The sequence below is a fragment of the Acinonyx jubatus genome, chromosome B3 (assembly GCF_027475565.1).
Source record: "Acinonyx jubatus isolate Ajub_Pintada_27869175 chromosome B3, VMU_Ajub_asm_v1.0, whole genome shotgun sequence".
Lineage (NCBI taxonomy): Eukaryota > Metazoa > Chordata > Mammalia > Carnivora > Felidae > Acinonyx > Acinonyx jubatus.
This window is the reverse complement of record NC_069386.1, coordinates 127,663,010-127,689,839: the sequence shown is the minus strand read 5'-3', so window position 1 is coordinate 127,689,839 and position 26,830 is coordinate 127,663,010. Positions and strand designations below refer to the sequence as shown.

Genomic DNA, 26,830 nt, shown 5'->3' with positions numbered 1-26,830 from the left:
ATCTTTTGAAGCACACATGAAAAAATCTCATCAAAGTCAGATATGGTCGTCAATATAAAAGGAAATAATAAATCAAAAGAATTACCTAAAATTTCTGATAATAATTTGGCCTTTTATCCTGACAGTAATCATAAGTCCATTTAACAAAAACCAACCATCATGGTGTCTCTTTCATTAAAGTTCCTTTGTCCTAAAGCATATTGCTTGATGTGCTCTGTTGATTTATTTCCTCTCTCTTCTGAAAAGTTCTGTTTCTTTTCAGAAAAGATAATAGTGAGTTTTCTATAACATGCTGTTCCTGTTGTTAGGTAATTATTCTGTCTGGAAAAATATATTATAATAGATTTTTACAAAAGAGCTATTCAACACAATGCATTTTAGTATGGAAATCAACCATCTCAGGAAAATGGAAGAACTTAAGGCAGAAATGAACCCTTCTCTATCTACCTAGTTCTTTCTCTGCTACATTTTGAGAAATCTAGCCCATAAAACTAGTGAAGAAAACATGTAGCAAAAACATATGAGGGATATTTTTCCATCTACCATAAGTGAAGCAAAATGCTTAGTATTTAAATTAATAAATTAAATCCATTATTATAATGTATGCTTATCTTTTGTTTATGATGAATCTATATGACAAGAGTTAGGTAAAAATGTGTTTCATTAGCATAAAGTAGGGCAAATATAAAGTAAAAGTTAAAAACAATTGTTTTTCCATTCCATATATAACTTTCTTTCAATTCAGTTCAAATACCCATGAAGTTCCAAACTTAAAATTCCTAAGATGAAGATATATATATATATTCCAAATACCTCTGAACATTGAAGATTGTGTATTGTTTGAGTTATTTAAAGAGGGGTGGCTGAATCAGTTAAGTGTTTCAGCTGACTCTTGGTTTCAGCTGAGGTTATGATCTCACAGTTTGTGAGTTTGAGCCCCACATCAGGCTCTGTGCTGACAAAAGAGCCTGTTTGGGATTCTCTCTCTCCCTCTCTCTCTGCCCATCACCCTGTTTGCTCTCTCTCTCTCTCTCTCTCTCTCTAAATAAATAAACATTAAACAAGAAGTTATTTAAAGATTTTTTCACAGTGGAAAAAAAATTAACATTAGAGACAACACTGGCCAGACCTAACTGTTTTAAAAGCTGCCACTGTGGATAATAGGTTATAATTTGTAATTTGAAATGCATAATGCATGGGATAATAGTAAATATATATTCTGATTTTACGTGCTTAAAGATTTTTACTTTAAACTAATTGTTGATGTGCAGAAGTTGCAAAAATAGCACAGTGAGTTTCTGTGTACCCTTCAGCAAGTTTCTTCCAATGATAACATTTCCTATCACCACATTCATTGCCCAAACCAGGAGACTGGCATTTGTGCAATACTATTGGTTATGCCACAGGCATTGTTTCGATGTCACCAATTTTCAAATGAAACTTCACTTTGGTGTATAAATCTCAATTTTTATCGTATGTGTGGATTTGTGTAACCACTACTTAATCAGGATATTAACCTCTTCTGTCACCACAAAGAAGCACCATCATGCCACCCCTGTATAAACCTATACAAGAGCACTCTCCCCAACCCAAACCCTTGCTGACCAATGATCTATTCTCTATCACTAAAATTGTACTTCAAGACTGTTATATAAATGGAATCATGTAGTGTGCAACCTTCTGCAAGTGGCTTGTTTCACTCGGTAAAATGTCTTGAGATACAACCAAGCTGTGGGTCTCAGGAGTTTATTTCTTTCAGTGCTAAGTTCTGTTCCATTGTATGAATATATGACAGTTTGCTTCACCCAATGAAGGACATTTGGCTTCTAGTTTTGGGCTATTACAAATGAAACTGCAAAAAACACTCATGTGCAGGTTTTGTGTGGACATAAATTTTCATTTCTCTAGAGTAAATACTCAAGAGGGTGATTGCTAGGTTGTATGTTAGCTTTACAAGAAAGCATCAAGCATTTTTCTTATTAAACTACATGTGTAGCTTTTTAAGAGTCTGCCAAATAAGTGTACTATTTTACATTCCCACCAGCGAGGTATGAGAGTCACACATCCACACCAGCACAGCCATATAATCTACACCTTGTGGTATCTCGTTGTGTCTTTAATTTGTATTTCTAGAATGGTCAATGATGTGGAACATATTTTCATGTGCCTAGTTTTCAACTATATATCCTCCATGGTAAAGAGTCTTTTCAGGTGTTTTCTTTTCTTTCTCTACACCCGCCCCCCCCCCCCCCCCGGGCTGCCCTACATTTTCTTACTGTTGAATTTCTTTATGCATTCTGGATTGAAGTACTTTGTCAGATATGTGATTTACAAATCTTTTCTCCCACTTTGCAGCTAGCATTTTATTCCTCTTAAAAGTTGTCTGCAGAGCAAAATGTTGTCAATTCTCAGCTTTTTCTACCAAATATATTAAACTCTAACATAGATGCTTGACTTAGAAAATGTGTATTTTAATTCATTGAATTAGTGTGTTTGTATGTGTGTGTATATCATTTTTAGAAAAAATAATAAGGGAATATAGATAACTTAGAAGAAACTAAAAGAGATTCTTAGGATTTTTAAAATCTTTTGCAAAGTTATTATTTTATACAGCATGCTTTCAAGGGAACTGAAGCATATTTCTGCATACTTTGTAGCAGTATCTTTGATGTATGCATGTGGCATTTTGCCCTTTAATTACTGACTTTTTCAGCTAACTGATTTTAAGTATTAAAAACGTTTAAACCAATTTTTCTCTAAAAGAAAAGGCAATTTTCTTTGGAGAAATTATTTTAAGATACTGCACCATATAACTAATTATAACACAAATCAGCACTGTTTATACAGTGTCATCCAACAGAGAAGTGTTTTGGAGGACTGAATGAACAATATAAAAAGCTGTCCTTAAAGGGAACATTATCAAACACGTTTTACCTTGAGCCAGGCTTCTTTAATACAGAATATGTAAATAAACTAACTTTACCTGAAAACCTCAAATTTTGTGAGGTAGTGTTATCTTTAAAGGGGACAACCAAACAATAAAGCCAAAAAAGTTATTAAAGGAAAGATTTAGCATGTGGTTGATTACGGCATGTCCTAATTACAGAAGCAGGACATTTCAAGAGCAATCAATAGATTCAGAATAATGAAATCATTGTGCCTATCTTCACAGTAAGGATTAAATGAGAACAGAATTTCCTCATTTTGTATGCAATCATTTAAGTTTTTAAAGTAAAAAAAAAAACCTGCAAGAGTGACGTAAAAATAACACATAATTGCATTGTTGACAGTTAATGGGAATTATTTGAATGTGGTTTACAGCTGATGTTTTCTTCTCTTAACACTGTATCATTTTAGAGACAGAAAGGACCCCAGAGATCTTCTAAATCAAACCAAGAGTAGAAACGTTTCATTTACACGAGGATCGAAGACTTATGTCATATTAAAACGATTCGTGAATCCGTAGTAAGGGAAGTGGTACAACACTGGGGTTATCAGCACAGCACACGGGCAAATCAGTTAATTTCTGTGTGCCTCAGTTTAGTCATCTGTAAAAAGGGCAATATCTATTAGCAATATCTATTTTCTTAGGTACGTTGTGAGGATTACATATGTTAGCATACGTAAAACATTTAGAAAAGTGTCTGACATGAAGAAGTGCTACACAACAATTAGTGGCTATAATTATGATTTCGAATCATCATATAATGCGGCACATTAGCCAGAAGATCTCACGGACCTCTTAAAAACCGTTTGCAGAGCAAACCTGTCTTCCATGTCAGTTCCATGGAGGGACATAATATCCATGGAAGGATCATAATATCGTTGGAATCTGTTGCATTAAATTGCTTTCACAGAGAATGATTTTGAGGATCGAAAAAGCATTTTTCCAGGGTCAGGTTAAAAAAAAATTTAGGAGCAGCCCTTTATATATAATTTTGCTTCTAAATCTTACCCAACATTCATGCAGTAACAAGGGCTAGAATAGAACAAGGCAAGGTTGGGGATGCAGGAATGCACCACTAATCGTCTTCAGAGACTGTGGACTGATGGCTGACACCTGCCTTCAGGCAACTGTGTGATTTTGCTAAGTGACTTACCCATACTGTGCCTCAGTGTTCACATCTTTACACCTGAAACAGTAAGGGAGCGAGGCAGCACAGATCAGAATAAGAACTGGGATCCAGCTTTGCTACTAGGAGGATATAGATGTCTCTGGAATTAGCAGTTTCTATACCTCTACAAATAATAATAATAATAATAATAATAATAATAACAACAACACATGTATCTAAGTTTATGGGGCAATAAATTTATATAATTGGGAGCTCTCTTTATAGGCATGCAACAGAAAAACCAATGAATGGACAGATGGCCACGGACACACAGGGCGAGGAGAGGGAGACAGCAAGATAAGAATGGAGCAGGACTAGGTATCCCAACTAAAAGGTCCCTCAAACGTCACTGACATTTCCTAATATCAGAAGGAAGATTATGGAAATGCAGAATTACCTAAAGTAGTTTGAGTGGCAGAGTACTCACAAATTTTAGCCTTAAAAGATTTTGGATAAAGCGTACAAGCTTGGGACATAAAGAAAGGGATGCTTACCATCCTTCCCGGCAGCCTGCATTCCCCGTTTCCATGATCTGTCTCACCTTCCCTGGCACCACTTGGACTGCTTACCTATGCAGGTCCTTCCTGGGCCCGGGACCTGTGCAGCCACAGGGAAACCCCTGCTTCTAAACCTTCCACACTTGTTTTAATGCTCTCCTGTCATTGTCTTGAAATTCTTCACCACTTTCAAAAAGACAAACAACATTTTCATTTTGCACTGGTCTCTGCAAATTATGTAGCTCCCTCAGTCACTAGGAGTATGAGCTGCTAGATGGAGTTGAAACTTTTCAGCTATTTTGACAGGGATCCATTGCACCAATTGATGCAAATATAGTAATGAAAAAAATCCCTTTTTTTTGTTTTGTTTTGTTTTGTTTTTTAGCTGGCCTGTGGTTTTTAATTTGGAGACTCTAAGTAAATTTACTGAATTTACGATCAGCATTGTAGCCTTGTGCTAACATTTTATACAACCTCAAATACAAAACATAAAGTATGACAAACAAATAGCTTTTTTTTTTCTTTTTTTCTGGCATCTACGCCATGCAAGTTCTCTACCAGCAACGTCAACTGAAATCCCTTAAGATGCCACATCTCTTAATAACTTACTTGTAACACATGCCGAATTGGGGCTGGGTGGTGCCACCACTTATTTCCCCAGTGCATGCTGTGCTGCTGGGATTTCTTTCCCAGGTCGCTCATGTGATCTCAAGAAAACACATGTTGCAAGTTGTGTACCCTTTAGTTTAATTCAGCCCAGATTGTGGGGGATGAAATGTATCCTCAATGAGACTAAATTTTTCACAAATAAATCCTTCAGATTTTAAATCCTAGCTATAAACCTTAAAGTCAAAAACAGCAACCTGAGACAAAAGGGGGAAAAAAAGGAAAATGAAACATCGCACATGGAACCTGTAGCCTTGCAGAAGCCACTGGGGGGTCCGCCTGCGTCTTGATTTTGCCATCTGTACATCGGAAATGTCTCTAATCTTTGACAGGATTGTCATAAAAGTTAAGGAAAAATCAATAAAATACTTGGTCCTTGGTGGTATATCAGTAAAACAAATATATATGTATATACACATATATATATATATTACTTTTTACTGTCATATCAAAAACAGCTGAATATGGTGTTCACTAACCCAATTTATTTAGTGATCCCAAATCATTCTACACCCCAAAATGCCTAGTAGATACGACAGAAAGGGTGTTGAGAAAATAGTTAACACAAATAGGTACAGAAACAGATTCACAAAAATGACACTTCTGAAGTACAGACAGGAAAATACACACATATTAGAAGGCCATGACAAACATACTTTTGAAAGATATTCTTCAAAATATCAAAGATACTTTTCAAATTTTTTTATTTATCCATACCTAAAATACTCATTTTATCTTGAAAGCAGATTATTACCCTTAGTTCAAAATTATTTTGTTTTTAAATAATTTTGCATTTTCCATGTTTTTTTTCTAGTATCATTTAATGACAAGATAATCTGATCCCATTAACATTTCCCTCCCTTTGTGAGTAAATTGTCTTAATTTTTTTTCTTCAATACTTCACTCTATGTAGCCTCCCTTTATAGAACTCTATGTGTAGATTTGTCTACATTCATTCTATTTGTTCATTTGGTCCTTTGACTCTGAATACATTTTGCCTTACTTTGGCTCTGTAGCATTTTCTTATATTGTTTCCTTGATTATTTTCCTCCTCTTATTTTTGCTTTCATTACTTTTTTTTTGGAAATCCCATGACTAGGGTTTTATAATTTTTCAGAGTTCTTCAACTTCATTTTTACCATATTTATCTTTTTTCCTGTATTTTTGACCATCAGAAGACTTTTTTAAAAAAATTATTTAATGTTTATTTTATTTTTGAGCGCATGAGAGACAGAGCATGAGCAGGGGAGGGGCAGAGAGAGAGGGAGACACAGAATCCGAAGTGGACTCCAGACTCAGAGCTGTCAGCACGGAGCCCGTCGCAGGGTTGGAACCCACGAACCGCGAAATCATGACCTGAGCTGACGTCAGATGCTTAACCAACGGAGCCACCCAGGTGGCCCCAGAAGACCTTTTTCATCTCTAATTGCTTCTTGTTCTTATTTGTCTACTCTTGTTTTATGGCTTGAATATATTCCTCTTAAGATATTGATCAGAGCATGTGTAGATTTTCTATGTTTTTTTTTTTTTTTTTTTCCCCTGTTGTCCTCTGTGCTAGTCTCCATTGTTTCCTTTGTTCTCTGGATTTTCTTCAAATGGGTATTGCTCCGCGGATGTCCTTTTGTATTCTCTGGGACAGCCCTGGCTGATTAGACTAGTGCTGCGGATTCTCTGCTCTATATAGTCCAGACCATTTCCACAAGCCAGCCCCTCTCCCGTGGGAGGGTGGGCTGCAAGCAGAATGGGTCCCGGGCAGCAACTGGTGGCTGTTGAGTGTCACTACAGATCACAAGGCCCGAGAAGAGCTAGGGCCTCTTCGAAATGCTAGGAGGAGGCAAAGCAACTGGAGAAGTCTAAGCTATTTCTGGAAAGGTTAAATATTTTGATATTTTTATTGCTGTTCAGCCCCTTTTTCGGGCCCCAGGGGTTAAATGCCAGGTGATCAGTGCTCTCAGTGTGGAGCAAAGGCGTAGTCAGTATGAAGAAATGGGGTTAGAACGGAGCCACAGGCAGCTTCTCAGGCAGTGTCCCCGGTCTGTGTTCAAGCACTCACCCCACCTCTTCACAGCAGCCAGTGTTGCTGCCGGGGACTTTGTAAATCAGTGCTATAAAAACACTCCCAACTCAGGCCACAGGGATCTTTCCCCTACTGCAGAGCTTCTTCAGCTCTCTTTTATAGATAATATTCTCCCTCACACTTCTTATTTTGCAGAAGCCTAGGAAATGCCTCTGACCACCAATGAGCCCATCAGTCCCACACCTGCTCAACGCAAGCAAAGTTTCCTCGCTGTTGCAAGTTAGTACCTAGTCAGGCATCTCATTGCAAACTGGTGATTGGAGTGTGACAATACCTGGGCTTATTTTCTCTGGTTAAACAGAAGCCTGTAAATGTTTGCCTGATATTCATTACATGCAAAACCTATAAATTGACACTATCTCACTATTATTTGACATTTACTGACCTACTATAAAATACACACGCAACTGAAAAATTGATATGTGATGTATAGGATGATAGCGGTTGAGAGGTTGAGAAAATAATGTTCAAGGTAGATTTCTTGAAAAGAGGAGAGATTTTAATTGCATCTGGAAGGATAGGTTTATCAGACAGACAAGCTAATGTTGAGGTAAAGGAAGGGAGAGGAAATGATATTTGCCAAAGTGGTAAGGTATGAAGTATTATAAAATATTATGGAAGTGGTAATAATATACCAAAATTTTAAGTTTCATCCTTAGTATTTGGTAAAAATCTGTCGTACAATGTTGGCTTCAAGCTTTGGACAAAGAGACTGTCAAATATCTACATCAGTGTCAATTCTGTCATACCTGACGTTGCACGTGATTGGCAATGGTAGGATTGCATTTTAAACTCATAATAATCAGGCCAAATACATCAGTAATACCATTTAGGCAACGCTATTAGGTGTAATGTTAATATCTAGAGTCATATTCAAAAATTTATTAGCATTGTAGATACAATTAGGAGTACAATTTCTTAAAAATATTTTGACCAAAATGATATCAGTTGAAATAAAAATGTGTGTTTATCATTGCAAAAATCAATGTTCCAACAATGAAGACTGTTAATTAACTACAAATGTAGTTAAACAGACACACAGATTGGTGAATACTATAAATACCAGAAGTTACTCCCAATGCAATACATTTTGGAAGAAAAATGTATCCTCTTTGAGTTAAATATATTCAAATAATTTTAAATTAAAGCAAAGATTGATGGATACTACACTGTATCAAAATTCTAGTCTCTATACAAGTGTTTATTGTTCTAAAATTTATAACATTAAACATAACCTTTAAATGTTTGGTCATGTAATACCATTGACCCCAAGAATTTTTAAGGAAAAAATTCTATTTGAGAACTGAAGATTTCTTCTATCTTGAGAGGATGAATCAACACTGTATCAACATTATCACCTAACAATTTCACAAGAACTCCGTGGCATGTGTGATATCCAAGAGAAATCATATTTTATCCAGTTATAAAGCATGCAGAATATGTAAAGGCTATGCGAAAGCTTTAGAAAATGGATGCATTAATTAGAGAGTGAGAAAGAAAAAGAAAGAAGTGGTTAGCATAAGAATGTTTTACAAAATAATCCAAAATGTGTGGGAACACTCCAATTGCAATTAAAGTTTATTTCTTACTCCTGTACTGATTCACAGAGGGTGTTCTTAGCAGATGGCTCGCCTCCATATGGTGGTTCAGCTGCCCAGATTTTCCATATTTTGGCTTCCCTGTTTCCCTAGAGACATGTCATTACCTGCCTCTAGCCAGGGAAATGAGAAGGAGAGCATGGTTAGGGGTGAGGAGATACACTTATTTCTTAAATGCTTGACCTGGAACTGATATACATCACTCCTGATACATTTTCCCTACTGTGCAGAAAATAGTGATATTTTAAAATACAATACCTCTTTATAGCAAATGTCAAGTATCTGTACATATATAGAAAAGAAGACTTTTTTTTTTAGCCTTACAGCTTGGTGGTCTTAATGGTGTTTTGGACTGTTTCTTTGTGTCCTTCCCAAAATTCATACGCTGAAATCCTAACCCCCAATGAGATGATATTAAGAAGTTGGGCTTTGGGAGGTAATTAGGTTTTTAGGAGATATCATGAGGTAGAGCCCCATGATGTAATAAGTATTCTTACAGGAAGAGAAATAGACTAGAACTTTCTATCTCCATCATTTAAGGATACAATGGTAAGACAGCAGTCTGCAAACCAGGAACCGGGGCTTTCACCAGGAACATAATTGGCTAGTAACCTGATCTTGCACTTTCTAGACTCCAGAACTGTGAGAAATACATTTCTGTTGTTTAAACAACCTAGCCTGTAGTATTTTGTTACAGCAGCCTGAGCTAAGGCAGAAACTAGTATTGAGAAGGGAGCTGCTGCTGTAACAAATACTATAAATGTGGAAGCAGGTTTGGAACTGGATAATGGGTAGAAGCTTGTAAGAGTTTTGAAGAACATGCTTGACAGAAATCACTGATACTGCTGTAAAGGGGATTTAAAAGGGATTTCTGGTGAGGACTCAGAGGAAAAAAAAAAAAAGAGAAGAGCTGTAAAAAGAGTAATACATAATATAATAATCACATACAGAACATTGGTAGAAATAAAAATGGTAAAGGCCATTCTGATGAGGTCTCAGACAGAATTGGGGAAAAATATGGGACAATGGAATAAAGATGATCTTTGTTCGAAAGTAGCAAAAACTTGGCTGAATTGTGTTTGTGTCGTAGGGTTTGGTGAAAGGTAGAACTTGTGAGCTAAGGAATTAGACACATTTTTTGTTTGCTTTATTGTACTTTGTTTTATTGTATTTTATACAAATTGAAGGTCTGTGGCAACCCCGTGTTGAGCAAATCTATGGGCACCACTTTTCCAACAGCATTTGCTCACTTTGTGTCTCTGTTCACATTTTGGTAATTCTCACAACATTTCAACTTTTTCATTATTACTTTTTTAAATTTTTTTAATGTTTATTTATTTTTGACAGAGAGAGAGACAGAGACAGAGCATGAGTGGGGGAGGGGCAGAGAGAGCGAGAGACACAGAATCTGAAACAGGCTCCAGGCTCTGAGCTGTCAGCACAGAGTCCAACACGGGGCTCAAACTCACAGACCACGAGATCATGACCTGAGCTGAAGTCGGACGCTCAACTGACTGAGCCACCCAGGCGCCCCTATTATTATTATATTTGTTATGGTGAACGATGATCAGTGATCTTTGATGTTACTATTGTTAATTGTTTTGGGTCATCATGATCCATGCCCATATAAGACAGTGAACTTCATCAATAAACGTTGTGTGTGTTCTGACTGCTCTGTTGACCACCCATTTCCCCATTTCTCTCCTTCTCCTAGACCTCCCTCTTCTCTGAGACACACAATATTGAATAGGCCAATTAAGAACCCTACAATGGCCTCTAAGTATACAAGTGATAGGAAGAGTCGCACATCTTTCACTTTAAATCAAAAGCCAGAAATGATTAATCTTAGTGAAGAAGTCATGTTGAAAGCTGAGATAGGCCACAGGCTTCTTCAACCAGTTAGCCACGTTGCAAATGCAAAGGGAAAGTTCTTGAAGGAAATTATAAGTGCTGCTCTAGTAAACGCATGAATGAGAATGAAGCAAAACAGTCTTCCTGCTGATCTGGAGAAAGTTTTAGTGGTTTGGAGAGGTGGTCAGAAGAGCCACAACAGTCCCTTAAGCCAAAACCTAATCCACAGCAAGGCCCTAACTCTAATTCTGTGAGGCTGACAGGTGATGGAGCCGCAGAAGGAAAGTTTGAAACCACCAGAGTTTGATTCATGAGGTTTAAGGAAGGAAGCCATCACACGGTGAAGCAGAAAGTGCAATGTAGAAGCTGCAGCAAGTTACCCAGAAGATGCAGCTAAGATCATTACTGAAGGTGGCTACACTAAATGACACATTTTCAGTGTAGATAAAACAGTCTTATATTGGAAAAAGATGCCATCTAGATTTTCACAGTTAGAGAAGAGAAATCAATGTATGGCTTCAAAGTCAAAGGACAGGCAGACTCTTTCGTTAGGGGTGAAAGCAGCTGGTGACTTTAAGTTGAAGCCCATGCTCATTGGCCATTCTGACAATCCTAGGGCTTTTCAGAATGATGCTAAATCTACTCTGCCTATGCTGTATAAATGGAATAACACGGCTTGGATGATTTCACATCTGTTTACAACATGCTTTACTGAATATTTTAGGCCCACTGTTGAGACCTACTGCTCAGAAAAAAAGGCTTCTTTCATATTATTGCTCATTGACAATGCGCATGGTCACCCAAGAGCTCTCATGGAGATGCACAATGAAATTACTATTATTTTCATGCCTGCTAACACGATATTTATCCTGCAGCCTCTGGATCAAGGAGTGATTTTGACTTTCAAGTCTTATTATTAAAAAAATACATTTCATAAGGCTATAGCTAGGGCCTTTGGAAGTAATTAGGTTTAGATGTGGTCAAGAAAATGAAGCCTCCATGACAGAATCCGTGTCCTTATAAGAAGAGAAAGGGCCTGTAGTCTGCCATGTGAGAATCAAATGAGAGGACAGCTACGTGGGAACCAGGAAAGGGTTCTCGTCAGGGACTGAAGCAGCAGGCACCTTGATCTTAGACTTCTAGTCTCCAGAGCTGTGAGAAATACATTTCTGTGTTTAAGCCACCCCATCTGTGTCATGTGTTATGGCAATATAGATTGACTGAGGCAAATGATGAATTTAACTCTCCTTCTGCTTTATTTACTTGCTGAGAGATAAGCACCTATTGGATCTCCTGGAGCTAACAAGAGAGTGAAACAGATTGAATGAGTATTCTATAATAGAAAATCTATACAAAAAAAACATCTTGGGGGCAGCTGGGTGGCTCAGTTCATTAGTGTCCAACTCTTGGTTTCAGCTCAGGTCATGATCTCATGGTTCCGTGGGACTGAGTCCTACGTCAGGCTCCACAATGACAGTGCAGAGGCTTCCTGGGGGTTCTCTCCCTCTCTCTCTCTGCCCCTTCCCTGCTTGTTCTCTCTCTCTCTCAAAATAAATAAGTAAATATAATGTGTGTGTGTGTGTATATATACATGTAATTGTTATTGGCTATAAGTGATTTAGTGATCACTAGTATGCAAAGTTATATGTAGATCTTTCACAGTTGATTTTTTTAACAAAATAATTACAGAACACCTTTTATGAAACAGAATTAATGACCATGACTACAAAGATGGGTGATTGCTTTCAACATTTTTTTTTTATCCTATAGCTGAAGAACTCTGTGACATTCAGGAAAGATTAGATCACACCCATTTTATTCTCACATAAATGTTTTTAAAAGAAGGAAGAGCATTTTTGTTTTTCGTTGAGGAGGATTCTTGAACAAAAGAAAGGATTAAAATTATACATTGTAAATTGTTTTCCCACTCTTGATATTGTTCAAAACTAATGGTTATTTGAATATAAAGCAGTTCCTTTCAAGTAACCGGAACTGATGTGATCCAGAGTGTAAGTATATCTTCCTTGACTTCTCTGTAAAGTTGCTGCTATCAATCTGTTACAAAGATATTGTAGGAAGCGTGCATAATATGAATGCAGAGGCACATGAACATTGTTTTATTACCTTAAAACCAACTACTTCTGAGCCCATATATCAGGACAATTTTTCTTACAACTTCTGTATGAATCAGTGGAACTCATAAAAATATTATAAATTAAAACAAGACAAACAAGATGTTGAATGGAGACAATCATATTAGGTACATACTTGAAAAATATTAAAAAGCTTTTTGTCACCTAGTATGTGAAGCTTCACTTTGGGGATCACATCAATAAAAGTCCCGAACATCATGAATCATATTTTCCAGTCTAGCATATGAATGAGTGATAAATCTATACCCCAATAGGTCATCTTGGAGAGAAAGGTAAAATAATGACTAGGCCACAACCTTAAGTACCAAGGTAGGGAAGTCAAAACAAACATTTTAGTGTTGCTCCATCTCAAAGGAAAACAAATGTCATTTGAACATTGCACATGTGTAGTCCAGTAACTACAGGAATAATCCAGCAGCTGACACTGTGTTCAGAAATAATTGTTCTTGTAGGATAATGTGAAATTAAAAAAAATTGTCTACTAATTTTTGGATAAAGCTGCTATAATTAATTTTGATACAATTTCAGGTTTATTTTGGTAAACTAGAAATTAATTCTATCCATTATGGTAGGATTGGGCTTCTTCTGAAAGCCCGAATATGGATGTTAGCATCTACGTTTTCATATTTAGTGAAAATGCATATTGGTTACAACTCTCTTTACCAAGGAGGACCTGTTTATAGGAAGAAAGAAGAAGGAGATATTAAAAAAGCAGTCTAAAGTCATAACATAGAGGACTTTGTGGATCATGCAAAGAGTTTAGAATTCATCTTCTGTATAATAGTGAACACAAATGAAGAGTTCAAATGTAGAAGAGCAGATACATATTTGGAAAATTCCCTATATATAGTCACTCTTTTGATAGTAAGAAACATTGGGTTTTACTAGTGCTGCTTAGAATTTGAGTCCTTTCATAAAGACATCAGATTCTAGGGTTTTGGTCAAAATTCTCTGGCAGGATGCAATAAACTGAAACACTTTATGTTAGGGCTCAAAAATATTTTGCGTGCTTGCCTTCTAAATTCATGACTTTAGATCGTCCTGTATTTTCCTAATCAATGCCATTGAACAACTACAGTTGAACTAGATATGGAAAGGCAGGAATGGATTCAGGAAAGTGTTTCCCTTACAAGATTTATGTTTTAAAATATGCAAAGGGGTTTTAGCTGAAAGAGAAATACATCACATATAGTAGTTTCTCACATGCTCATCAAAAACACCACTTATTAAAAGATAATATCAATTTTGGGGTGTTTAGAATTACACAGTTGAGAAGATAACCTTATGACTCTGAATTCAAGGATTTCTGTAATGAAAATGCATATGGTATTAGAAGCAGAAAAAAAAGGAAAAAAGGTGGAGGGTAGAAGAAAGTGACACCCTGCAGCAAAGATGAAAAGAAGCAACTTAGCGATTAATCATGTCTCAAGAACTTATTTTTTTAAGTTTATTAATTTTTATTTTGAGAAAGACAGAGACAACATGAGTGGGGGAGTGGCAGAGAAACAGAGAGAGAGAGAGAGAGAGGGAATCCCAAGCAGGCTCCCTGCTGGCAGCTCAGAACCCAGCAAGGGGCTTGAACTCAAGAAACCAGGAGATCATGACCTGAGCTGAAACCAAGAGTCCAATTTAACTAGCTGAGTCACCCAGGCGCCCCTCTCCAGAACTTATTTTAATTCCCTAATATTTTATCTAACATGCCTCCAAGTCTCCCCAAGGCCTCACAAAATTTTCTGACATCACTCTTTTTTCATGAAGGTGTGCTTCTGGGTTTTGTCATTTGCCAAGCCAGTCAGCATTCACACCTCCATCCATTTTCTTGGTTGTGGGGTATCTCAGAGAGTGATGGGCACTCCCACTGCCTCTAATTGGATGGATTTACTACCTACCATGCCAATAGTTAGAAATTAAATTGTTTTCTGTAAGGATTTTCTGCATCTTTAGAATGATTAGTCTATTTGTCTGCTCTTTTCTTGTAATTTTGGTGTATATACAGGCAAAATGGGGAATATTCTCCCCAAATCTGGTATTTCCTCAAATATAAGCATAAAGCCTCAGTCTCATAAAGTATCAGAACTAAATGGTAGTCATGGATAGAACTGTTTAAACAAAACACGGTGACTAGTAAAACCACTTTATGCTTTTTAATTAGTCTACCTCGGCGCCAGTTGGAATTTAAGGTATGGCTTCAGATATTACTCGAAAACACTAATAATAATATCCCCAAACTTAACACACTTTACCATCCAAAAATATATGATACTCACATGTAACTTATAAAATAGTTTTCATAATATTAAATAAAACTTAATATGATCTAATATACACTATTTGCCAATCTGATAAGAACTAAAAATAGAAAAATAGAACTAGTGATTATTCATGTTAGACCCCAAATACAAGTTTAAACAGTCTTTGTAATTTTGAGATTTAAATGAACTATTTATAATACAATCCTGCAGAAAATAGTCCATGTCTCTGAATCGAGATACCAGAGCAGACTTATGGTTGCCAAAAAATGACAGTTTTGAACATTCCACATGTCTGAATGATGGCTTCATCCGACTTCACAACATCTGCTTTTGGTAAAGGTCTCGTAGTCTTGTAGCACATTGCAGATATTTCAGGGAAGAGAGAGAATTCTTTGTCAAAACAGAATTATCTGGAATTTTGCTGTAAATTATGTTTAGGAGCCCAACCCTTTTGTGTATATAGTTATTAAGAGATTAATTATTAACTCAAAAATAATATTCTTCTATGTGCTGGCCTCCAAAATCCCTGATCTTAGCGGACTCATAGGTTAAGTGTGGCATTTCACAAGTAAACAGATAATTGGAATACTATGCTGCAATAGATAAGATAGAGCAATACACAAGATATCATGGAAGCAGAGAAAGAGAGTTCCCAGTCTAGATTTGGAGGCTTAATGCATAGTCAAAAAAGTAATCTAAAATCAAGGAGCATAAACAGAAATGGACTCAAAGAAACCAAGCAATGGGCCTTTGGCAGCATCTAGTTCAGCCACATTTTGTATGCAAGAACACTGATGTGTAGAAAGATAACACGTCAAGTAATCTAATATAGAGACTGATGAAGCTCAGAACTTTAATACCAACTTAGTTTTCCTTGTACCTCAGTGTACTTAGCAGTCAGTTACCTGAAGTTGTTCTGCCCAGGCCTAATTTCTGGACAGGTGACTCCATATTGTGTTGATGACTGGTCCAATCATCATGGATCAGGTGAGTGTGGAATAATGTCGTAGAAAACAGCTAGAGCCCGTTTTGCAGTTGGTAGGTGTACTTAGAAAGATAATCGAATGAACAATAGCATTGTCTCAGCCATGGAAAGGATTCTGTTACCATATTTGCCTTGAGAACTTTTAGTCACCAAGTCAGAAATGTCTCTGTCATATACCAAGAGGGCAGAAGTCGAGAGGACTTGTAGGCAGGATTGTAGGACTTGACCAAAGAGGGATAGAAACCCTTGATGGAAGACTTTTACCACAGGGCAAAAAACTGTTCAGGGCAGTAAATTACTCCATGGGTTGCAGAGAAGGAAGGTTTTGCAGAAGCACATGGTGATGTGTCAAAGGAAAATTCAAGTCTCACTTTATGAAATTTGCCTCATATTTCATGGCAGAGGGGACCACAAACAGGGAAGAAAGAAAGAGAGAGAGGGAAGAAGGAAAGAAGGAAAGAAGGAAGGAAGGAAGGAAGGAAGGAAGGAAAGAAGGAAGGAAAAGAGAGAGAGAGAAGAGAAAGAAATACCAGAATGGCATTGTAAGGCTCTAATATAATAGATCTCTGAAGTGGTAAAGTGGTAGAGACAGATGATTAAAGCAAGTGAAAGCTTATCAGAACAAAGGTAGGTGGGGGACAGTATCAGCAATTAACCTTTGTGGCTAGGGACTCCAATTTTTCTACAGACCTCAGAGAAAGCACCTGAGATAATTTATTATCCAGACTTCTGAGATTATTATGTATCATATTGAGAGCATATTCTGGCTGAATGAAGGTTATATAAGAATTCATGAAGTGCTACTTCATTTGTAAATGAAATATTGATGAGTATATATAACAAAAAAGTAGATGCCATTTCTTGCAATAATTACCAGGAAAAACAAGCAACATAAATACCTTTGTATATTTTGCTGTTCTTTGCATGAGAAGATAACGCTATAGACATACTGCAAGATTCATGCTTGGAGTAACTTTTCTGAAAAAAAAAAAAAGGAATGAAATGAAGGTACTCTTGAACAAAATTAGTAAGTAATCCACAAAGCCTGTTTTTTTTCTTGACTTTATTATTAGCATGTCATAATCTCAGCTACTGAGTGGTATTTCTAAAGAGAATATATTTCAGGTTGTAAACTTTACTATTTATTTCGAATAACATTACATAAACCTGATAATGATTTCAGGACTGATTATAGGACTCCATTTGCAAACTTGACTAGGTCTGTCATTTTATTAACAATGTCACTATTCCTTCACGTGATTACTATCTTATCTTATCTATATTATATTATATTATATTATATTATATTATTATATTATATTACATTATATTATATTATATCAGTGTTACAAATAAAAATGGACAATTATTTAATATAATAATTTAAAGAAAAACAAACTATGGAGGTCTCATGAAAATGAAGACCATTTGGAGCATTAAAGCTTCCATAATCGTGGGAAAACTGGACAGTTATATGCAAAAGAATAGAACTAGACCACTGTCTTACACTGTACAAAAAAACTAAAAAACTAAACTTAAAGTGGAATAAAGACTCAAATGTGAAACCTGAAACCATAAATCCCCAGAAGAAAACAAGGTAGTAATTTCTTTGACATCAGGCATAGAAATGCTTTTTCTAGATATGTCTCACCAGGCAAAGGAAACAAAGCAACATTAAGTTATTGGGACTACATGAAAATAAAAAGCTTTTGCACAATGAAGGAAACCATCAACAAAATGGCAAGGCAACCAACTTACTGAATGGGAGAAGATACATGAAAACGATGTCTTTGATGAGCGGTTAATATCCAAAACATATACAGAATATATATGACTCAACATCAAAGAAACAAATAACCCAATTAAAAAATGGGCAGAGGACCTAAATAGACATTTTCCAAAGAAGGCATAGAGATGGCCAACAGACACATGACAAGATGCCCAGCATCACTCATCATCAGGGAAATGCAAATCAAAACTACATTGAGATGTCACCTCCTATCTGTCAGAATGGCTAAAATAAAAAAGACAAGAAATAACAAGTGTTGGCAAGGATGTGGAGAAAAAGGAACCTTCGTGCACTGTTGGCAGAAATGCAAATTGGTGTGGCCATGTGGGAAATAGTATGAAAGTTCCTCAAAAAATTAAAAATATAATTATCATTTAATACAATAATTCTACTACTGGGTATTTTCTGAAAGAAAGTGAAAACACTAATTTGAAAAGATATATGCACCCCAATGATTACTACAGCATTATTTACAATAGCCAATATATAGAAGTAACCCAAGTGTTATCCATAGATGAATAAAGAAATGTGTAATGGGTGTATATATATATATATATATATATATATATATATATATATATATAATGGATATATAATGTGGTATATCTATATATCTAATATAGATATATAATGTGAGGTATCTATATAAAGATATGTAATGTGAGATATATATAATGTGATATATATCACAATATGATGTGATATAAATTATGTGATATATATCACATTATATACATATGTGGTATTATATACATATACATTATATACATTATATACATATAATGTGGTGTGTGTGTGTGTGTATGTGTGTGTGTATATATATATATATATATATATACATATATACATATATATTTATAATTACTCAGCCATAGAAAAGAATGAGATCTTGCCATTTACAACAACATGAGTGGACCTAAAATGTATGATGCTAAATGAAATAAGCCAGACAGAAAAAGACAAATACCATATGAGTTTACTCATATGTGGACTTTAAGAAACAAAATAAATGAAGAAAAAAGACAAAAAAAAACAGACTCTTAAATAGAAAACAGACTGATGTCTGCCAGAGGGGAGGTGGGTAGGGGTGATGGGTGAAATAGAGAAAGAGAATTAAGAGTACACTTATCCTGATGAGCACTGAGTGTGTAGGGAATTGTTGGATCCTTATATTATACACTTGAAACTAACACAGCACTATGTTAATTATACTTCAATAAAGTTCCCATAATTGATCATTATGGTTCAGTGCTTATGAACTCTGAAGTCAGCTTCCCTTTGTGCAAAACCTGTGGCATCTCTTCACAGTTCTGAGGATTTAGGCAGAAATTTCATCATATAATTTTTCAGTTTATTTTGCTATAAATAGAGCAAAATACAATGACCTACTTTGTGTGCTGATTAAATGAGATTTTTTTTTAAAGTACCTAGCAAAATACTGCTCATAGAAGAAAAAAAAAAAAACAACAAGAAATCTTAGCTATCAATATTCTAAGATTAAATGTTAGGAGATAGGAGTTTCTAAATCCTAGCTTAATATTTACTAACCAGGAAATTCCACACATAGGATTGCTTTGAGTTTCAAAGGTAATCTATAAATTCTTCGATGAAGTGTAGTTACTTTGAAATAATTCTGGGCTCACAGATTGTAAGAAATAAACTTTTAAATAACGTCACCTGAATATCCAAATTAAAGAGGTGAAATGCCATACAAGAGTTGTTTCACTAGCATATTGGGGCTGGGCAAAATATGGTCAATTGAATATACGAATAATTCAAATTTATCACGAACATACTTTATTTTTCTTCCATTCATATTGTGGAGAAAAATTTTAGTCTTCGGTTATTTCAATAAAAACAGCCAACTAAGTACCACTGAAAGACTCTTGAGTGATTTGTGATCTTACAGGGCACCTATAGGTTTCCCCCCAAAACCTGCATGCAAGAGGCATACCATTGCAACTAGAGATTTGTTATTAAATTGATGCACAGCTGAGATATAGGCAAATACATCTTAAGTAACAGAATTGTTAAGAATACTGAAGAAATCTCACTGAGTCCATTAATATATTCAGAGAAAATAACTTGTCAATCAGAAAAAAAAAAAAGAGAGAGAGAGAGATTGGTCAGGAAAGTGAGCCTTCAAGCATGATTTGCAGAGGCAAGTATCTGTAACATCAATTCAAGCACAATTCAGAGGTTCTTTAAGAAAGAAAATATTCACCAAAGTATTTATGGTGCTATTGGTAAACCATTCCAGGAGAGAGGTAGACTACCTCAAGGTAATTCTATTAACATAGGTAACACATTCCTTTCAGTGTAGGAAATTCTAATTATAATAGAATCAGCATCAGAACAGGGGCATTTAAAGGATTAGCATAAGAAGGGTCCTAAGTAAAATTTAGTTCCATTTATAGAAATTCCTATTGTTTAAATATAGATGCCTTTCATTTCAAAATTATCTGGTCCTTACACTAATTAATAAATTATGATTTGGCTTCATATTTCAGTTTTGTGAACTATTGGTTTTTGTGTCCCTGAGGAAGGAATTGCTTCTTATTGTGTAGACCTATCAAGTTTCTGACCATGAAAATCTGAGCACCAGGTCTTGCCTGAGGTAAATCCCCCAACCCCCAAGGTAGGTATGCTGGCTCCTCTGGAAACCTCCAGACCCCAACTAAGTTTCCATTATACCATTCATGTAACTCTTGTCTTTATAGAAAATATGTTCTCAGAGACTAGTTACTATTCAGTCTCTTGGTTTTAAAGCTTCTTAATAAGCTCTTATTCCAAACCTCTACCAGCAGCTCAAGACTTTTTAGCTCTTGACTCATCTATCTGCACTGGGATATCTAAAAGCGTATCTAAATTAATCAGTTTAGAAGGGATCCACCCACCAACTGCATGAATGTCGTGTCTCTCCTGTATTCTTCCCCATTATGGTAAGTGGCACCATTTCATTTAATTGTTCAGGCTTAAAAGCCAGGAGTCTTGCTTTCTTACTCACCCCTGAACAAACTATCATAGCAATTGCTGTCAATTCCTCACTTCAAAACTGATTACATTGAATCTATTCACCTCACTACCACCCCGATCAGCTGTTATCCTCATAGTCTATGAACTAGTCTAATATCTTCCACCTTCCCTTTCTCTCATAGATGGGGTGTTTGTACCCCCCTCTCCCCACGCCACATTTATATGCTGAAATTCTAACCCCCAGTGAGATGGATGTCGGGAGGTGGAAGCTTTGGTAGGTAATTGGATCATGAGGACTGAGGTCTCATGAATAGAATTAGTGCCCTTATAAGACATTAGGGAGTTTCCTTTTTCTGTACTTGAGGAGGCAACAAGAAGAGGGCCATGTACAAATCAGAAAGAGAGCTCTCACCGTAACTCAATTTGGCCGCACCGTGATCTCAGATTTTACAGCTTACAGAATGGTGAAAAGTACATTTTTGTTTGTTTGTTTGTTTGTTTGTTTAAGCAACCCAGTTTATTCTGTCTTAGCAGCCCAATCTAAGACTTGTCCCAGTGATTTTTTATACCCAGCCACCAGGGTTGTTTTTTAAAATTATGAATCCCTTCATGCAATTATCAGACATCTAAGATTAAAATCCACACACTGAGGGGCGCCTGGGTGGCAATCGGTTAAGTGTCCAACTTCAGCTCGGGTCATGATGTCATAGTTCGTGGGTTTGAGCCCCGGGTCAGGCTGTGCTGACAGCCCGGAGCCTAGAGCCCGCTTCGGATTCGGTGTCTCCCTCTCTCTCTGCCTCTCCCCTGTTCATGCTCTGTCTCTCTCTCTCTCTCAAAAATAAATAAATATTAATAAAATAAAATAAAATCCACACACTGAATGCTGATTTATGAGGCAGTCCAAGATCTGCCCTCTGATGGCTTTTGCACCCCAGCATCTCCTCTTGCCCACCGGGTTCCAGACCCACTATGGTGTTCTCTCTTCCCTTAAAACAATTTTTTTAATGTTTATTTATTTTTGAAAGAGAGAGGGAGAAAGAGCATGAGTGGGGGAGGGGCAGAGAGAGAGAGGGAGATGCAGAATCCGAAGCAGGCTTCACTCTCTGACCTGTCAGCACAGAGCCCAATGAGGGGCTCGAACTCATAAACCGTGAGATCATGACCTGAGCCAAAGTCAGACGCTTAACCTACTGAGCCACCCAGGCGCCTCTCTTTCCTTTTTAATTCTCAGTTCTTGCATTTTTTGTTAAGTAGCCGGTATGCCCATCATGGGGCTCGAACTCACCACCCCAAGATCAACAGTCACACACTCTACTGAGCCAGCCAGACGACCCTCGTTCTTGCAGTTGTTAATTCTCTGCTTGGAATTCTTTCTTCCTAGGTCTTTCCCATGGTTCAGCTCTGACTGTGAAGTATCTCCCCTCAGAGGGTCTTTCCCACTGTAACACCACAGACATTCTTTTGCAAAACATCATGCTTTGTTTCCTTCATGATACATGCCATTTCCTCATAGAATCTCATCTGTTTCTGTCTATGAAAACAGGGTAGCTGTGGGACAGATTCTTGGTTGTTTTCCCCACACCAAGAACAGATCCTCCTAAGGATTTATTAAAGGAATAGATTTCACAAGGAACAGAGGTCAGAGGACACTGGGAGAAAATATATTTTGGGGATGACATAGTGCAATTTATTTTTTATTTTTTATTTTTCAAAGTCCAGAACTGTGTCAGTGATTACATTTGCCTACGGGCTTTCAACTGGTTAACAATGAGAGCACAACTCACACAAAAGTTTTCTGACTTCCAGTTCATGGTACATTTAACATATCACACCACCTGTTCAATAGCCCTATTCCTCTAGAAATACACATAGAAGTCATAGAACTTTCACTAACTTTACTTTGCATTTATAGCCCATCTATTCTTATACAAGTAGGGCTTTGAGATAGTGGACAAAATTTAAACATAAATAAAACATCACTGTGTTGAGACATACACATAGATTTTCTGTGTAATTAAGGGGCCATAATATAGCGTGCCATTTATTAAAGAATAGAGTAATAATTGTTTTAAACAGTGCTTCTCCCATAGACTAATTAATACTATTTAAATCAGCATTTCCTACTCACACACAAATTGTAACCTGATTTCCTTAATGTGGTATTTTTATTCTGTCTTCAATGGATTACAATATATTTGAGGGAAAAACCCTACATTCCATTCCTTTTCTCACAAATCATTTGGCATCGTAGTTAATAAAATGCTCACCATACGGTGGAATCCAACTGCCATGTTCCAGAGTTCATTTCATTTTTCAAGAGGTAACCTCTGAGAACAGAAATAGTTTCTCAAGAGACCTGGGAAGGGTCTGTAAAAGGATATCATTTATGCCCAGATCGCATCGGTGCATTCCACCCAAATAGTCAAACATAAGAACAGGATTTGGCCAGAAGATTAAAACATAGCAAAAATAGCATTCTTGTTCCTCTGTGTCTGTGACATAAATTAAGAGGCACCGTAAAACCAACATCCACTCTAGACATCCTCAGGTCTAATTTTGTTATTTTTCTCATTAGTGGTCCAAACTGTAGTTCATCCTGAAGTGATCATGTTTCCTTTGCAATCTACTTTTATTTTCTACTTTTAAGAAGTCCTTGTCAGAGCCTGGATTAATTAAGCTATGGAGTCCATTTTATAAATCTGGCTGTAGAAAAAGCCTGAGCCCTGGCTCCAGCAAAATGATCATCTCTCAGACATAGTCTAGGTTCACTGGCAGATCCCACGCTTCTGTAAATAATCTGTATGGTTTTCGGTTTGAATACTATTTTGACCAATAGATTTGACCATTGTCTACATTTCCACGGTTTTGTGGTTAATCAAATGTCTTAAGTTTAAGAGTCCTTGAGGCTATGAATTGTACACAGCTTTTAAAGACTCCCTTGCTCACCAAGCTGAATTCAATACAGCAGAGTTGGTACAGGGCAGAGCAAAAAAGGAGGTTAACCACACTTGACTATATCAGGTGTACATGTTTTGTCTGCATAATGCCAAAATACTGGTGCAAAGGAGAGACAAGAAGAACTTTTATTTATTTCCCTCTCTTGTTGTGCTGAAGTTATTACCTCCTTGTCCCCTCTCCAAACACACCCCTATTTATTGGGGCCTCATAAAGTTGTAAATGTCAATTCATTATAGCAGAAATAATATAGGCATTTCTGTAAATGATGTACTTTACCCTCTCCCCAGGTTGTTTTTGAAGGAAATCATGGAAAATTCATTGCAGCCTCGAAAAATGTCCAGATAATAAATGTTTCTCTTTATATAAGTACACGGTATTCCTTGTAGAAAAATAACAACACATATTTGCAGATCATCTGTTAAGTTTGCTCAAGTTATATTTTCCTCTTTATTAATAGAGTTCAGAGTTGTAAGAATATAAAAACCCAACCAACTTGAGAAAAGGCTTCTGAATGTTACCTCTGTCATTATAACTTTTGTTTAAATTCTTTAAGAACTAAAATTAAATTCAATTGGAAAGTTATGTATATACATATATCTATATGTGTGTACATATATGTATACATTATATATATATATATGACATATATACATACAGCATTTTTCTTCCATATTTATTCAAATGTATTTGGAGAATCTGGATGACATTTTACTGTGTCCATCAATGTGCCCACTTCTCATTACCATTGCTAACAGGAAAAAAACAATCTGTTCTGATATTCATAACTTTCAACTGTCCCTGCTTTCTGAAATCTTACAGCACCTTGAACTGTGCCTGGGATTCTATTATCCTGTTAATTTTAGGGACAGGTCAAATCACACATCTTAAAGTATTAGATCATAAAGCATGTTTAATGCATGCTTAATTCATCTTTGTACCAAATCCCAACCATACTGCACTGCTTCAGAAATCTTTTCTTAACACGTAAACACGTGAAATCAATGCACATGGGAGCGCTGCACAGTTGAAAAGGGCAGGTGAACAAGCTGTGCGCGTGGACACATTCTATCTGCATCTTTTTGTTCACTCCATTTGCTATACAGCTTTTGGGCTTCAGAACATATTTTGAGATTTCCCATCTTCCAAGCTATCAGCAATTTTCCGAATGATATTTTCAGCTTTTTTAGGGACAGACAATGAAACCAAAAAATGAGTTCCATGGGGAAGCTAATGGTGGGTAGTTATTCAGAGTCATGTCTGTACAGCTCCCTTTTTTGTAGGGGAATGAATTTCAATGATTCATCTATTTTGAGTCATGTTCATGCAAGTGTATTTCCTGGGATGGATTAAATTGACTGAAAACTAATGTAAGCAGAGTGAAAAATTAACAGGGTTTTAAAATCATTTTATTTATTGGTAGTGGGTAGTAAATTCAGAAGTCAATTTTCTATCCATAAATCAGGACAGAAGTTTATTTTTTTCTGAGGTTTATGAGTACATAGCGTGAGATGCATATATTAATATATTCAGTAAAGATGCAGTTACATTAAGTAACTGTCAGATTATCTCTGATGATAATTTATTCCTTTGACATCAACTACTGGTCATCCCACAGTATGTAACACCATGAAAGTAGCTTTTAGTGAATAACTTTAATTGATAACAGTAGATGGAAAGGACATAGTTTAAATATGCATAAACACACATTCACACATATATGCACACACATATATGCATAACATATATGTCTTATATAACATATAGGATACAGAATATGAGATACAAAACTGTAGGTGCTTATAGCTGGTAAATAGGGAACAACTGTCATATTCTCTTAAAGCAAGGAAATATTCTTTAGTCATTGATCACGGGGGCTGAGGAGGAAGAAAAATATCCTACGGTTAAAGAGACGGTGTTTTGTCTGACATGATCCACACAAAAAGTGAGTTGGGGGTGACTGTGCATCTTAACAATTTTAATCAGAAAGAACAGTATGTTATATAATACCAATCAAGGTTATATGTAAAAATCCCTCAAATTAATATAAAAGCACAATCTTGTTCCAGAGAATGCTATCTGCCTCGCTTATGATGTGCTGGGCTAATAGCAAGTAGTGGTATTGGCTGTGTTGGGTGTTCAGCTGTGCTGAAAACCTACTGAAAATGTGTGCTGACCGAACTACAGGAAGTATGGGTTCTTGCTTTGAAAGTTTCATTCATAATACAGGAGGTTCTAGATTATCAGTAGATCGCCATTGCATGGCAAAATTTTTCAGTAGGCTGTAAAAGGAAACAAGTAGACCAGGAAGTATAATCTACAGTGCTGTCTGAAGCAATGATACATAAAGTAAAAGAAAAAGGCAAGGCACTTATTAGTAAATCATGAGAGGCTAAAGTAGAGCAAATCTTTACCAGAACTGTCTAGCAGAACTTTACCAGAACTGTGTGAGCTAAAAATATGACCACATAAGTAACTGAAAAATTTTTGGTAGCCATTAGCAAGTAAAAAAAAAAGTGAATTTTAATAATACATTCTAACTACAAAGATCCAACATATTTTGAGATGTATTCAATACACAATTATTGAGGTATTTACACTGTTTTTCATACCAAGTCTTGCAAATCTAGTATGTAATTTACACTTGGACTACATTTCAATTTTGACTAGACAGTTTCAATTTCAGTAGACACATGGGGTTAATAGCTTTCCAAATGGGACTGCTCAGGTTAGACAGAACTTCCTATAGTTAGCAAGAACTCAAAGGAAGGAAAGCTGATGTCACTCATGCACTAAAAAAAAATATCATGATGTTTGAGGAAACATATTGAGTTAGATAATTCCAGGAACAGCCTCATATTCATGCCAGCTTCTTCTCATTTGGGGAGGAAGATTTCAAATTGAAGAAGAAAACAT

The 26,830-nt window shown here is 36.3% G+C and overlaps 1 long non-coding RNA gene across 4 annotated transcripts in view; it reads right to left on the bottom strand.

Moving 5' to 3' along the window:
* Positions 1 to 12,906: 12,906 nt before the first annotated feature.
* The window catches only part of LOC128316094 (uncharacterized), a 91,462-nt gene continuing 77,538 nt past the window's right edge, over positions 12,907 to 26,830 (bottom strand). For 2 of the 4 annotated variants that reach the window (XR_008299580.1, XR_008299578.1), the window contains 2 exons: positions 17,094 to 17,172; positions 12,907 to 16,360 (listed from right to left, as the gene is read on the bottom strand). This is a non-coding gene — a long non-coding RNA (uncharacterized LOC128316094). The remainder of the gene's footprint in view (positions 16,361 to 17,093; positions 17,173 to 26,830) is intronic. The other 2 variants (XR_008299581.1, XR_008299579.1) reach the window with 2 other exon arrangements.